The sequence below is a fragment of the Ostrea edulis genome, chromosome 9 (assembly GCF_947568905.1).
Source record: "Ostrea edulis chromosome 9, xbOstEdul1.1, whole genome shotgun sequence".
Taxonomy (NCBI): Eukaryota; Metazoa; Mollusca; class Bivalvia; order Ostreida; family Ostreidae; genus Ostrea; species Ostrea edulis.
Window position 1 is genome coordinate 44,703,426 of NC_079172.1, and position 16,929 is coordinate 44,720,354.

A 16,929-nucleotide genomic window follows, 5' to 3' on the forward strand; every position below is an offset into this window, starting at 1 on the left:
ATATCCATTTAGTTTCTATTTAATATCAATAACACTAAAGAAGATGTTATTAAAGTGTTTTACACATAAACACTATATACCAAGTTTGGCCCCACCCTGGGGTCAGAACTCCTACCCCGGGGATCATGAAATTTACAATTGTGGTGGAGGCTTTCCTGCTCTTCATCACTACGCATTTAGTTTTTCTTAAACGTGTGCAGTTGTAGGGAAAAAGATTTTTAAAAATTGGTCAATTTTGGGCAGTTTTTGCCCCGCCATTAGGGTCCCAGGGGTGTTGGAGTTCTGAAATTTTCATGTTATGTCCCCCTTGTCCCAAAAATGCTTCATGCCAAATATGAACAGAATTGGACTGGTAGTTATAAAGAAGAAGTTAAAAATGTTCAATTGTTGACGGACGACGACGGACGAAAACCAATTGGATTAGGTCACCCAAGTTTACTCAGGTGATCTAAAAATCTTTGAGCTATTTGATATCAAAAATGCGATGGATACATAATGTATACACCAATACCAAGGATTACCCATGAAAGCCACATGGCTTATTTCCAATGGAGTCCTTTTAACCTTATAAAATAACATACACAATATATTATAATAACTACAAAAAGAGTGACTATATGAGAAAACGGAAACAAAGGAATGAAAGACATATAGAACATCGCAGTATACAGCGCATGCTAATAACTTGATGTAGTGGTCACCAACCAGACCTTTTAATGAATACAGAGAGAGAGAGAGATTCTACAAGATATTTACTCTGTGTTGGACTAACCCGTCCTGATTTTCCACAAAAGCATTTGGCCTCATTACACTTTTATGGCTTACTTATGCATTTATATATATTTATTTCATACCACGATGGGGTGCACCGATGAGTGGTGTTCCTGCAATCTAATTAAAACCAGATCCTAAGATATGTTCACAATCGCAACGCAGAGTATACGGATCTAAGAAGTCTGATTTTAATTAGATTGGGTGTTCCTGTTATGGTTTAGCTTAAAGCGTTGTATTCTTACAGAAATTATACTTTAAAAGGGATTGAATTTCAAGTCTGTGTAACCCACCTATAGATCAGGAACAATTCTTGGGTTTTTAAATATTATATTTTATGGGGAAAAAACCTACAACATTCGTACAAAATACTTAACATTCATACTTTACATGCAGTTCACTAACTCTACATATCACCAAATTAACTTTATGCTTGGAAAGATTTTTTATATTAAATGTATAGCAATAAACTCTGAACTATAAATAAAATAATAGATAAATCTTACCAGTCTGCATAACCCTATACAATATTACTTCATGCGGTACGTGCTTCCACCTTGACGGTGTGCGTAGGTATGGGGCGGACAGGTAAAGATCGTTTTTTTAGTAGGTATGTGAACACAACTCACACTCTCTCATACACTTTCTCTCAATCTCTAACCAGTCACGTGACATACCAACACAAAGGACATAAGACAACCTGAACAACAGGTAGGTGGATCCAAGATCCAACACCTGGCTACATCTGTTTTAATAGTATATCACCGGTGGATCTATGTTTGCGTATTTCTATGATAAAAATCACGTTTCCAGAATGAAAGTGTCTGATGTTACATCTTTTAAAGAGTGACCATGAAGGTTGGTATAAGTTAATTATGTACATGTTCGTGAGCGATATAAAACTCTTGTTAAAATGTGTACGGTAGAATACTTTAAGTCCTCGCTAATCGCGATATGGTCATTAAAATAGATAAAAGCAGCACAGTGTACATGTATGTAGGTAACAGACTGATCGCTCGTCAGACGTTTGTCCTATAATTTGTACATGTACCGTGTTTTTGTTATTCAAGCTGGTGAAGTGTCAAATATTCCTAGACCATATTTGGCTAATAACACAAACAGCAACTATTTCCAACACTAACATTGTCCAGAAACAAGAGAAATCAATCGCAGATGACACATCCTGCCAGTCAACGTCATTTGAATTTAGAACTTGCTCTACTTTCAGGGCAGAAATTTTGGAATATCTTTTACATCTGAGAAATCTCTCGATACGAACAAGTCCTCTTTAGAAAGTGCCCACATTTCTTTCGGACTTCCGATGGTGTAGCCTGAGTTGGAAAGACGACATAATTATAGTGGCAACCCCAAGAGACATTTGAAAGATAAGATATACACTCAACATTGAAGTTTTTTCTGAGTTAACAGGAAGTTGCGTGCTAATTATGGACAAAAACACAGCGAACGCCAGAAAAACAGATACAGCAAACGACATCTTCTCCCCGGCTTCCGCGGGTATTACAAATACTAGGAGACTTATCACTCCTAGAAGAACGACTGGTGGGATTAGATTCATGACGTAATACTGTGGTTTACGGCGCAGAGTCAGGGTGAATGTAACCTTAGCATCCGCTTCATATTCAGGAGAAGTTGTATGATCGATGTCCCATACCGAGTTTTGTACATAGTCATAGTAATCTATTGGTGCATTCTCCTCATATAAAGTAACATTAACCTCATCCTTCTGGAAACTCCAGCTTCCGAAAGTAATGTTGCAGATCTGAGTGTCGAAAGGAAAGTAGGTTATATCGACATCACACTTGTTCTCGAATATCTGGTAGGGGTACCAGTAAACCGTTCCGTCTGGTATAACCTCCATATAGTAGAAATCCCCGCCCAATTCCTCGAAAGTATTGACGCCATTTATGAGTATACCACGTCAGGAGTCCAAATGTCTTTCTGTTCATGAAAGTAAAGATATATGTTGATAATGACATTAGTCTCAATTATTATTATGTTTATACAGGCAAAGCCTCAGACAAATAACAAATTATAATCATATTATTGTAAAATGCAAGGTGAAGATAACGAACAGTGATCAATCTCATAACTCCTATAGGCAATACAAAATAGATAGTTGGGCAAACACGGACCCCTGAACACACCAGAGGTGGGATCAGGTGCCTAGGAGGAGTAAGCATCTCCTGTCGACTGGTCACACCCGTCGTGAGCCCTATATCCTGATCAGGTAAACAGAGTTATCCGCATTAATAATATCAATCAGGGATCACAAATAAATTTTTGGCACATTGCTATCATACATGTATGTACGCAATATCACTCCAGATATTATCACAGCTATAACCACCAACATCATTATCAAAATACATGCTTATCACAGTACCAGGTCTTATCACAGACAATATAAATTATATAATTTAAATCAATCGTTGCCTAGGATAACCCATGAAAGCAATTTATAAAACATGCTTATTTTCAATGGGGTCCTAAGATGTTAAAAGTTGATTATAGATTATGTATGACTAAGACAGCATAGACAAAAATACGATTGAACATGCAATAATTTTCCTAGCCCAAATTAAGTAAAATTATGTACATTGCTTGATTTTATATTGATACAAAATATTTTTTAAAATGTATCATTATACATGTACACCATAAAAAACATTATTTAAGAAATGAACAATACTTTTGAACTGTTCATGGTCAGTATGAACGGATTTGGATTTGAGGCAAATTTTGTGAATCGCGCTAGCGATTCCAGAGAATTTGCCTCAAATCCAAATCCGTTCATATTGACCATGAACAGCTCAAAAGTATTGCTCATTTCTTATATTTATATTCATTTACTAAAACACCGTTTGTTTACATTGCTTCTATTTTGTTGCATAAAACGAACTCCTAGCCTCTGTCACAGTAGTTATTGTGACGTACGTCAACACATAGACATGACGTTACATTTCGTCTCACCCTGCCTTTTATCAACATTGCAAGGTGCACTGTATTTTGGAGGTAGGAGACCGCAATATTGGGATGATAATCCACGTAAGTTTACAATCTTAATCCAAAGGTGTAACTTGCGAGATCTTTATAACAGATGTTCTATTTTTTTCCCCCAAACCATTACGCTCTCTCAGTCGCGTGCTTTAAGCTAGTTCATAATCCGTTCATAGTCAATGAGAACGGATTGTGTCGCGCGCTGAAATTGGTTGGTTCATAGAGGAAAATGTGATTTGCAATATAAATATATATAAATGCGTTCTTCCCTCCTACGAGCCTCTTTTACAAGATGCAACTTGACAGCAGATTTAAAACTAGCTCTATTAGCTATATTTTATTTACTTCCAAAGGAAGAGAATTCCAGTTTAAAATGGCACGATAATAAAAATTTGAACTATTGTAGGCCCTAACCCTAGGAACATGATAAGTAAAATTGGAGGCTCCCCTAGTAGCATTATCATGTCTGTCAAATTTCTAATGTAAATAATTTGGTGCAAGACCTTGGTTGATGTTAAAGACATGTCTGAGGCTTAATTGTTTAATACGATCTACTACACAGAGTGTGTTTATTGAATCTAAAATATCACAATTTATACTAGTTCTGGGTTTCAGATTTAAAATCAATCTTATTGTTTTGAAGAACTTGAAGCTTTTTCTTCAAGGAATAAGATAAGCTTTCATACCATGCAGAAGAGCAATAGTCAAAGTAGCACTGAATAAGTGCAGAAGGTAATGTTAACCTTGACCTTTTCTTCAACCACTTTCCACTTAAGTCTGGTGTTGACCTTGGACACAATCTAATCCACTATGAGATGACATTTTAAAAAATTATCAATTGTTATCAGATATTTGACGACCTCACTAGATTTAACAACATGACCGTGACATTTAACCTGAAAATTACCTTCATTTTTAAGTTTGCGACCAGGGCCAATATGAATAGACTCTGTTTTTCCAAGATGGAGAGAGAACTTATCTATAAGCCACTCGGAACATCTCTCTAACACTTTACCAAGCTTATCAGAGATCGCATTTGGGTCTCTGTGTGAGTACAATATGACACTGCCATCTGCATATAGGATAAGCTTACAGTCTGCATCTATACTGATACACGTATCGTTTACGTAACATAAAAACAATAAAGGACCCAATATGCTCCCTTGAGGTACACCACAAGTAATAACCTCTGTCTTTGAAAGAACACCTCCACATACTACCACTTTTTAAAAGACCTGCCGGTTAAATAAAATTTAAACCATTGGTTGTCTATTCCCATAATGTCTAATTTATTACATAAAATTTCATGGTTCACCGTGTCAAAGGCTTTTTGTAGGTCTAACATAATCATTCCTGTAAATAATCCCTTGGAGTTGTTGTCCCTTATATGATCTAATAGATGAATTAAACATGTATCAGTTGAAAATGTACTTCGAAACCCGGACTGAAGCTCATATAACAAGTTATTATTATGTAAAAAAAAAAAATCCTTAAGTTTTTTAAACACTCTTCTGTAATATCTTTGATACCACACTTAAGATGCTAACTGGTCTATAGTTTCCCACTTGTAATGGACTATCCTATTTTAATAAGGGCTTGACCCTAGCCTGCTTCATACTTTCTGGTACTCTTCCAGAATTAATTGATTGATGATTAAAGTTATAGGTGCTTTTAGTACACTTGCACCTATTTAAAAAAAGATTTGCTGATATTTCATCAAGACCAGTGCTTTTTGTTATGCTGAGACCAAGAAGTTCTTCAAATACAAAAAATTCAGACGCTGGACCTAGAATAAGGGTATTGTTATGAACATTTCTATCTGAATAAAAGCTTCTTTTAAAAAATTGACGTGACATTAAGTGTACCCTTTGCAGTGGGCAGGGCTCCCACAAGTTTTGATGCAACTGTAGTAAAAAAGGTATTAAAATGATTAGCAATTTCCAAATCATCATGACAAATATCATCCTCAATATTCAAAACATTTTTTTTTCTTCTTTCTTTTGAATTCTATAACATAAATCTTTCAGCTGTTCTCATAGTGGATTTTTTTAAGGATTATCCTTATTATACCCCCCCCCCCCCGCAACAAGTTGTGGGGGGGGGGGTTATACTGGAATCGGGTTGTCCGTCCGTTCGTCTGTAGATGCAATGGTTTCCGGGCTCTAAAGCATTATCCTTTCCACCTACCGTCACCATATCATATATATGGACTACCCATGGGATGAAGATGTTCCCTATCGATTTTGGGGTCCAAAGGTCAAGCGCACTGGACATCGAAGTAGCAATATGGTTTCCGGGCTCTAAAGCGTTATCCTTTCCACCTACAGTCACCATATCATATATATGGACTACCCATGAGATGAAGATGTTCCCTATCGATTTTGGGGTCAAAAGGTCAAGTGCACTGGACATCGAAGTAGCAATATGGTTTCCTGGCTCTAAAGCGTTATCCTTTTCACCTACAGTCACCATATCATACATATGGACTACCCATGGGATGAAGATGTTCCCTATCGATTTTGGGGTCCAAAGGTCAAGCGCACTGGACATTGAAGTAGCAATATGGTTTCCGGGCTCTAAAGCGTTATCCTTTCCACCTACAGTCACCATATCATACATATGGACTACCCATGGGATGAAGATGTTCCCTATGGATTTTGGGGTCAAAAGGTCAAAGGTCACGTGCACTGGATATCGAAGTAGCAATATGGTTTCCATTTAAATTCTTTAACGGTTTTTTTCATCGCATGGAACACCCTTTCGGAGATTGGCGTAAGCGGGGGGTATTCTTAGTGAGCATTGCTCACAGTACCTCTTGTTTTCTTCAAGTTTATCAGATACATATTCTGATCTTCCTGTTTTAATCTTTCTTTGAAGTAAATTTCTAACTCGTGAAATTGTTTTTCTGATCTTTATCCTTTTTACTTTTTCTAAACATATTTTTAAAAACTTGTCTCTTTCATCTATAACATCTAATATTTCATGATTTATCCATGGTTCTGTTCTCTGTTTCAACCTCACTTGTTTTACAGGTGCAAATCTATTAACAATGAGATTCAAACATCATTTATAAGCTATTTGTATTTTATGTTCGAGCGTTTCGCATTTAAGAAAAATTAAACAAGGTAAAATAGTTGAGTTCTGTTGGATGCAAGGTGAAGATAACGAACAGTGATCAATCTCATAACTCCTACAAGCAATACAAAATAGATAGTTGGGCAAACACGGACCCCTGGACACACCAGAGGTGGGATCAGGTGCCTAGGAGGAGTAAGCATCCCCTGTTGACCGGTCACACCCGCCGTGAAGCCCATATCCTGATCAGGTAAACGGAGTTATCCGCAGTCAAAATCAGTGTGCCAAGAACGGCTTAACAATCGGTATGAAACACGTCAGACAGCATTTGACCCAATGCGAGGTTGTATTGACGAACTAGATCGTTATAACGACCATAGAATTGGCGAAATGCTTACTTCAATCGAGACTGTTGAAATCCCTGTACCATCAACTTGTTTGTCAGTAGCTTACCTCGATTTAAATACTGACTAAACCCAGAACAAGCTCTTGCATATCGAATCAGTTGAGATATATAAACACCATATGCAGGTGATAATGGAATATTGCTACATAAATGTGGGAAGTTGACGATGGAGAAGCTGAAATCATCCCGTTTGTCATACAGATGAGTTGTCAGTTTGCCGTTAATGTCTACTTTCAATAAAATATCCAAGTATGAAGCAGAAGTGGACGACTCTGTGGTGTCCTTTATTTCGAGCTCACAGGGATATATCAAATCGACATATGAATGAAAGCTATCATTGTTAATAGACAAAACGTCATCGATATATCTAAAAGTCGAATTGAAGGTCACAGCGAGAGATTTTTTCTTCTCACGTAGAAGTTTTTGAATAAATTCTGCTTCATATGAATATAAAAACAGGTCAGCTAACAAAGGAGCACAATTCGTGCCCTGGGAATTCCAACAGACTGTTGGAAGACCTGATCACCAAAGACCACGAAGATATTGTCAATGAGGAACTCTAGCATATTTTTTATTTCAACTTCAGAGTACTTGTGCGTGGAATCAGAGTGGTGTTTAACAAAGTAAGTTTTTGAATGACTGATCACTAGATAAGAATATTTCCGTTTTTGTTGAAGAAGCAACTGTCTATGATGTCCAAAGTCACATTGGTATCCATGGGAACGCCAAGACAGACAAAGCGGCAAAATATTTTACTTCAAAATGATATTGTACACTTTAAAATTCCCTATACTGATTTATAATATTTCTTAAAACTTTGTGTAAATTCTCTTTGGCAAATCTATTGGGATTTCTCAGACACAAGTAAACTTTATTCTATTCAAAACAAAGTAACATCGTAATGAAACGCCAGGACGAAGTGAATATTTCAAGAATACACATCGGACATTCAAATTTGATCAAATCTTACCTACTAAACAGAGAACTTCAGCCTAAATGTATATTTTGTGACTGTCCACTATACATAACATTCTTTTAGAATGCAATGATTGTACATGTATACGCCCATAAGAAATATACTTTTTAATAATGTGTAATCAATGCAAGAACTTTTTAGGAATATTGATACTCATTTTATTATACAATTTTTACAAGAATGTGATATCTACAGAAAAATTTGATACTTTTATATTACAACTGTTATTATACACGAAATGATCGGTATTTTTATCTGTGTATGTATTTTAAACTTTTATGTCCCGTGTCAAGGATCACAATTCTCTTGGCACGCAAAAAGGGTAGCGCAGCAACTTACATGCAACTTGTTCGCTTGTTTCATTGCTTTGTGGCCTTTTTTGTGCGCCACCTTTTTGATATTATTAGTGCTTTATATGTATATTAGCTGGGATCAATTTGTGTAATTTACGTGTTTATTTGCTCATTTGTAAACCTAGTCATTAGTAAACGGTTGTTTGTATTAAGTTGTCCCAGCCAATCATTTTTGTATAGTTTGGTCTATTACGTCATTTTGTTTGAACTTGTTTTATTACGTCATTTGTTTGATCATGATAATAAATGACATGTTCACTTAAAATGTAGTGTTTTTCATTAGACATTTCAATGAGTTTTTTGCTCATATGCAGGTTTTTCTATTTCAAAATTGCAGAATATAAAAGATATTTCAATTAGTTAACAGCCGTAAAATGGCTGAACTATTGCCAAAATGGAGTAAAACTATAATCAATCAATCTTATATATCCAACCTGTTTAAAATACAAAGTGTCCACTCCTATACTACTTTTATCCCACTGAAGGAGCTCGTCCGTCCACGTAATGCCAAGGTGCGCGGTGGTCACTAACCGCTGCTGGACAGCGTCAACTTCAACAATACTGGACAAGTAGAACGCCGTGTAAATGTAAATTGTTTGATCCTGATCATAAACAGGGCGGATCTTGTTGGAATAGTCAGCCATCAGTGATTCCTGGAGCTGCTTATAGTCGTCTATGGAAACCGTTCCGACTGTAATTAACTCCGAAAGAGCTAGAAGACACACGGGGAACAACATAATCATGTGTAGTCCAGGCATTATGTAGTGCATTCCAACTCTGGAGCTCTTTAAGAAGACGTATCACTGATGCATGTCCAATTTAATATATGATGAAATCCTTTTGATGAATCAGTACATTAGCGTACATCTAACGAGTTTCTCCGAAAGTAATCGTCTCTAAAATTCTAAATTACTAATGCTGGTCACTGTCATGGGAGATTTATCAATATTACATGACTGCAATCCATCATGCATACATATCTATAGAATTATTGTAATTATAACCATAAGTAAACCCTGGGCACTGATTTCTAGTAAACTATATTAAAAATTCAGTAATTCCTAAATTACAATTTATTAGTCAACTCCGGGGACTGTATTCAGGAGATAGTGTCCAATCAAACCATCTTCAACTTAGGTATTTCATTGTCATAAATTGTTCACTGTTTAGAAAGAGACTTAGATAACGTGTTTCATACCGATTGTTAGACCGTTCTTGACACTGATTTTGACTACGGATAACGTCGTTTACCTAATCAAGATATCGGGCTCGCGGTGGGTGTGGTCAGTCGACAAGGGATGTTTACACCCCCTTGGCACCTGATATGAAAAAGTCAAGTTGAAAAAAGTTTCTATACAGACATACATAAGAAAACTTTATAAAAATATTGGTTCAGAAATTCCGGATAGAAGAGATATCTTTCCTAAAATAGCAAGACCCAAACAACCTGGTGCTTTTTGTAAGATTGATTGATTAATTGAATATTGTTTAATGTCCTTCCAGAGAATATTTCACTCATATGGAGACGTCAGCATTGCCGGTGAGGGGCTGCAAAATTTAGGCCTATGCTCGGCGCTTACGGCCTTTGAGCAGGGAGAGATCTTTATCGTGCCACACCTACTGTGACACGGGACCTCGGTTTTTGCTGTCCCATTTAAGGAGGTATGCTACACTAGAGAAAGTTGTTGTAGATGGAAAGTGGAGGATATGTACAACAATATATTGAGGTTGAAAATTTTCAAATTTACTTGATTTTGTCAAAAAATACAGTTTTAGTAGAAGGTAATCTGAAAATTTTTTAAAACCCCTGCTGGACTCGAACCTGCGACCTACAGTTCAGCAGTCGGTATTCTAACCTACTGAGCAAACGTCTATGTATTTAAATGGAAAAGGAAAAGTCAGATATTGCTGATATCGATTTCTTTCATCCATGTTTTTAAAGGAAGTCAGCCATTATGACGATGTAGAGTACTACTATAAAGGACCACCCTATTTAGTCATTTATACAATTGCCATATATTTTCATCCAAAAGTCATAACTTCTTTCTGAGATAAGTGATAAATGATACAGAAAGATAAAGTATACAATGCTAATGTAAGAATATACTTTTTTGTACAGAATTGTAGTGGAGACTATAAAAAGTAAAGCTGAATTAATTTATATGTATGTTTGCATATGAACAAAACAGTAAAATAAAAAAGCATGTGCTGTTTTGGAGCATTTTCAGCATAACGGGCTACAACAGTAGGATACATATATATTAAACGAATTTTAGGAAATAGACAAACATATGCAGGCAACACATACAAACATTGAAAACAAAATCTAAAACAAAGACCACATGATATTGAATTTAAAGCAAGAATATGCACGAGGGAATCACTATTATTGATATGAAATAAATCGCATGACTTCTTGTACTACTGTTGGTGGCCATACCAGTATCAATGTGACATTGCTAGATATAGCAGTGTAGTGGTTATGGGATTAACTACAGATCTGTAGCTCTCTGTGGGAAATATTGGAACGGACTAGAGAGCTACTACGGACTAAATATTGGGACAAATCAGAAAGCTACATATCCACCCCTTATAAAAACCTTCGATTTACGGCGCAGACAAAAATGCGCACGATTTAGGTCTTACATCGTTATATTCTTGTATAGCTGTCTCAAAAATTTAATTTTAAAAAAATGCCTAACATATTTTATTTGTGTTCAAACATAACTTCAAACATTCATCAAAGCCCCATGCGATCCGAAATCGCACAGCTTTAAATGATTCCGTTTGTGGACTTGGCCGTGACAAGTAGCAATTTCATTGCCGTAAATCATAATTCGATTAAGCCATAGGATATATCTTTTTCATAACTACTATAACTACTTTTCATAACTACTATTTACCTATACATGGATATATGGCTCACGGCGGGTGTGGCCGGTCGACAGGGGATGCTTACTTCTCCTAGGTCCTGATCCCACCTCTGGTGTGTCCAGGGGTCCGTGTTTGCCCAACTATCTATTTTGTATTGCTTATAGGAGTTATGAAATTGATCACTGTTCGTTATCTTCACCTTTCATGTACATGTATGTAAATTCTACTGAACTTTCCCTCGCTCATCAACGTCGTGTTTAACTAGTCCTGCACGGAAATGGGGGACCAGTTTATATTGTGGTTTAAAAAATCATACGAAATATCTTGCTCGTTTTCAACACGATACAGGCTAAAATTTGACTAATGGAATCCTTCATAAGAAATCAAAGTAAACAACTCCTTGGATACAATACAAATAAAAAATTAAGCAATACAAATTATAAAACACAAGGGAACATATACAATACAAATGAAAATTATACAATATAAATGGAAAAGATTTTAGATATAGCAACGTTTGACATGCCATATAAATTTATCGCCATCATATTTTAAAGATCGTGTTTGTATCATATTGTGCATTCAAAATTGTGTGATGTGGCGATTTTTACAATTAAGTTATCTCTCTTTGTTTTCATACACCGGTGGTGAATCACGAAATAAAAATTCGTCGCAAATAAGAGTTGGTTTACAGTATTATAATGTATATTTTTTTCAAATAACTATGGAAAACGAAAGAATGGTTGAAGTCTTATTTTTTATATAAATTCCAAATTTAATTTCCTTTGGTCACAGTGTATGTTTCTGGCATGAAATTTGATGGTGTTGGAGTTGTTCAAAGAACCGAGCATTGTCACAGAATTTCATTGCCAACTGTTCTTTACGCGTGTGGTCCTGAGACTGACTTTTACTGTGGCATGTTTGGTCCTATTTGGACTCGGTGCCCTGTATTTATATTTAAAATACCAAAACCAATAAATTTATAGAAAACAAATTTGGTTATTACAAATGGCGTCCTGGACAGGATAGATTAATGGTTAGATGATAGATTAATGGTTAGATGATAGATTAATGGATAGATCAGATGGACGCATTACATTTAAGCAGTCCAGCCATGCAGTTTAGCCACAGTTCCAACAACGAGTGCTGATTACCGACCATGACCAACTGAAGATTCTATATAGGCTGGAAGGCTAAATATAAGCACCGAAGTCTTTATCGATATGGAGATCGCTCTAACGCTAGTGCTCAAGAAAACCCAAGCTTTGTAAGATCCATCTTCTTAACGAGGAATCGTGTCTTGGGCAGAAACAAGATTCAAATTGAATTTGTTATTTCAAATTTTGAAATCTATTATTCAGGGGTGTGATTTTTCCTTTTTTCAGAGGAAATCCTCTGATTTACTCAATTTTCGAAAAAATGAAACACTGAATTTGATCTTAAGTGGCAGAAAATGATATTTTTCCAGGTAGGGTGAGGCGTTTCCCTCCCTTTTTGACCAGTTTTCCTCTGATTTCTGAGGAATTTAGTCACATCCCTGATTATTACAAAGTTTATAAATTTGTTAAAATGAATTTAATCCGTTATAACGAATTTCAAAGTTTGAGATGACGAATTAAAATCGAAATAACGAAATCTGAAAATCGTTATTTCAAATTAGAAATATATTTTTGATAGGTCCTAAATGGGCTTCCGTAATAATATACCGTACTCTGCATAAACTGGGGAGATAATGAAAATGGTTAACCCGATACACAATTGAAATGAAAGCAATCATACTGGCCTACACACGCAAGCGCGGGCTGCACCTAGTATTATTCTATTTTACCTCTTTTTATTTTCATTTCCGTTCCGTGTTTAAGCAATACAGTTTTAGGAATAAAAGGGAATAGCAAGTTTTGTTTAATATCCAAAATTTAATTTCTAGTGAACGCCCCAAATATATGGATTTACAATAGCTATCTTTATCTTACACAAACAAAGTTTTCATAAAACGAAATCATGTTCATAGATAAGAGAGTGTAATGCACCATGTAAAATTTTAATCAAAATTATCTATACGTGTTCCATGTTCCCATTTAATGATTGATGATAGGAAAATGACCTCTGCACAGGTAGAAAGACTCGGTCTCAAATTGTTCGCCACTTGTATAGCAATTTGCTAGGCGTAAATGAAGTAAGGAAAACAAATGGACCACCTTAGAAAAATCAATGAATATAGTCGTTTCAACCTTTTTTAAATGTTGATTTCAGTCGCTATAGAAAATAAAGACGTTAGATCCAGAGGAAAGGATATTTTCAAACACAAGTAAACATTACTTCATAAATTTTCCGTTGGTAGTGACGGAGTTTGTGCATTAGGGTGGGAATGAAATTTTATGTGTTTATCTGAGGATCAAGTCAATTCTTGTGACCTTGACTTTACTATACATGTATATCCTTGGGTGAGGTATGAATAACCCATATGACCTTCATCTTTTTAAAACAACCATTGTGGACGCATGATGCATTACCCTGTATTTGAAGAATTTCTATTCTTCAATATTATGAAAATCCAGTCGCCAACAAAATTCCTTTTGAGTCGCTAGAAAGTGCTCAATTAAGGATGGGGTATTATGGAATACCTACCCAACCGAGTTCCGTCGGGGATGCAGAAGGAACTTGTCTTTTCGTACGTTAGTATGAATGTTCGTCCGTTCTGTCTTTTGTACAACTTTCTTAACCGGTGATGGTCTCGCTTCGCAACCGGAAGTCCAGCGTTCGATTATCGACCCCGGCGGCCGGGCCAAACTTTAGACGTTTAAGTTTAACACTCGCGCTGATTGTTCCTTCAACAAGCTCTGGGATTACAAATTTAAGTCATAGGTCTCTCGGATGTTACATCAAAAACGGAGGTCCGGAACCATAAGGTTTACCTAATCAAGATATAGGGTGTGACCGGTCAACTGGACATGCCTACTCCTCCTAGGTACCTGATCCCACCTCAGGTGTGTCCAAGAGTCCAATAATTTTCCTACTGTTAATTTTGTATTCTTTATAGGAGCTATGAAACTGATCACTGTTCGTTATATTCACCTTTTGATGATAAAGAAGCCCCTCTCCCCTGTGTTACTGCTTTGAGGGTCACGCATACATCAAAACTCGTTGCACTAAACCCACAACTGTTAAATGAATAAATTTTTTAATGAATTCCGAAACACCTGCTACAGAGATACTTCCTCAATCTTTTAATACTATTTCATATATAAGGTGGTAAGCTATAATAATTGAAATTTACTTGATTAGTAATTATCATGAAATCAATTAAAAACTTACTTCCGTTTTCTATAAAGTACGCTGAAATAGCAAAGAGTGGACACGCTCTGGTGGATCTAACCAGGACGATTTTTTAAAATGATACGATAAGAAGTAAAACCGTAAATAGTAGTTATGTTTGGTTTGGATCTTGCAGAAGAAATAAGTTTTGATAATTGATGAATGATAAAATATAACTGTTCGTCTCTTCAATCCGTGATTTTAGTCTTGAATCAGCCGTATGGAAAATTCCAAAAAACCCGAAACGTTTGCTCCAACGTTGCTGATGAGGTGAAGTCTATAAGGTATAATTAAATTTTACTTGATATAAATTTTTCGATAGACTACCCTGAAATAGACGAAGAGAGGATACCCTTTGGCGTAATCTAAGCCAGTGCGATGCAATACAATTGCGATTTCCCGCGCTTGCGTGGATGTTTATTTACCGAGTCAAAACGACGTATTTATCAAACGTGCATGAAATATTCCTTGCATATACATCTTGTTACATGTAAGGATGTCAAAAAAAAACAAACCTGAAGGGCAATAGCGAAATTCCTTTTGTGCAAGATGAAATCTTCATTTTGTATCCGATTTTGTCAGACTTTCAGTATTGGCGTTGTGTATAATAATATGGGTTCCATTTAGGTTTTTTAAAATTATTCTTTATTAATGCTCAATACCACAGGATAGGGAAATCCAAAACTATTTGTGTTCAATATGATGTTATTATACACTTCAAATTTCTAGGAATGGTATCGTGCATAAAATCAGAGTTCTCTTTGGTTTTTAAGATTAACTGTAAAATAGCATGGCCACTCAAAGGGGGATCCTAAACTCCTTGTATATAAGATAGTGAATAGGATTTTGAAATCGATTTTTCAGTGATACAACTAGAACATGTAAAATTAACAAGCAGATCGATTGTAATTTTAAAGTAACTGTTAAAATACAAGGGCCCGAGCAAGCAGGTTATCCTATCGCGAATTAGCATACAATAAGGTGGACATTAAAGACTTTTGTAAGATATAGTATCCCTGAAAATATCATTGAATCCAAAGCCAAATTACACATCAAAAAGTAGTGTACTAGGAAATTATAATCACCCCTTGAAAACTTGATATGAACCCTAATATCTGCGCAATTACTGACAGTGGGATAAAATGACATAAGATATATAATGTTGACTTTTGTTCACAGGTGATGGAAAGGGCGAAGATAAAGGACAGTGATCAATCTCACAAATCCTGTAAGAATCCAAAATCGAGAACATGGAAAACACGAACCCCTGGAATTAGGTGTCTAGGAGTACGCACTCCCTGTTGACCAGTTTCAGCTGCCATGAACCCTCTATCTTAATCAAGTAAACACAGTAATCCGTAGTGAAAATCTATACGTAAAAATAGTCTAACGATTGGTAAGATTGAAATCCCCTCCAGCAGCCTTGGTCGTTCATATAAAACCTTGAAAACCAATTGGGATCCGAAGGTTAACATAATTAACCATTCCTTGCTTGCAACTTAGCAATATTTATCACAAGTTGTCGGGGTGATTTTGTTGACGTACAGCTATGTTGATGGCAGAGAAATTCCACAGTAAGCTAGCGTTCAATAACGCCTTTACTTTTTAGGTTGCAATTGGTTGTCTTCAGTCATTGTGCGTCATGCGTTAACAGTTGATTTTTTTTTTCACTTCTTCTTGATAACTACCATTTCAATTCTTTTCAAATTTAGTATGAAGCTTCATTGGGATAGGGGGATATCAATTGTAATTTTCAGGACTCCAATACCCCTGGGGCCTTAGGGGTGGGTAAAAAACTACCCAAATTTGACCAATTTTCAAAAATCTTCTCAAAAACCACACACGTGAAAAAAAAAACTAAATGCATAGTGATGTAGAGCAGGGAGGCCTTTACCAAAATTGTAAATTTCATGATCCTCGGGGTAGGGGTTCTGACCCCAGGGCGGGGCAAACTTGTTATATAGTGTTTATGTGTTAACACTTGAATAACATCTTTAGTGCTATTTATACTAAATTGAAAGCAGATAGTCTTTTACCAAAATTGTAAGTTTGATGATCCCCAGAGTAAGGGTTCTGACCCCCAGGGTAGAGCTAGACTTAGTATATAGTATTTATGTGTAAGTTTGCTGATACTGTATAAA

At 36.0% G+C, this 16,929-nt stretch overlaps 1 pseudogene; it reads right to left on the reverse strand.

Moving 5' to 3' along the window:
- Positions 1-1,617: 1,617 nt before the first annotated feature.
- LOC125658243 (acetylcholine receptor subunit delta-like) lies at positions 1,618-9,258 on the reverse strand (annotated as a pseudogene).
- Positions 9,259-16,929: the final 7,671 nt, after the last annotated feature.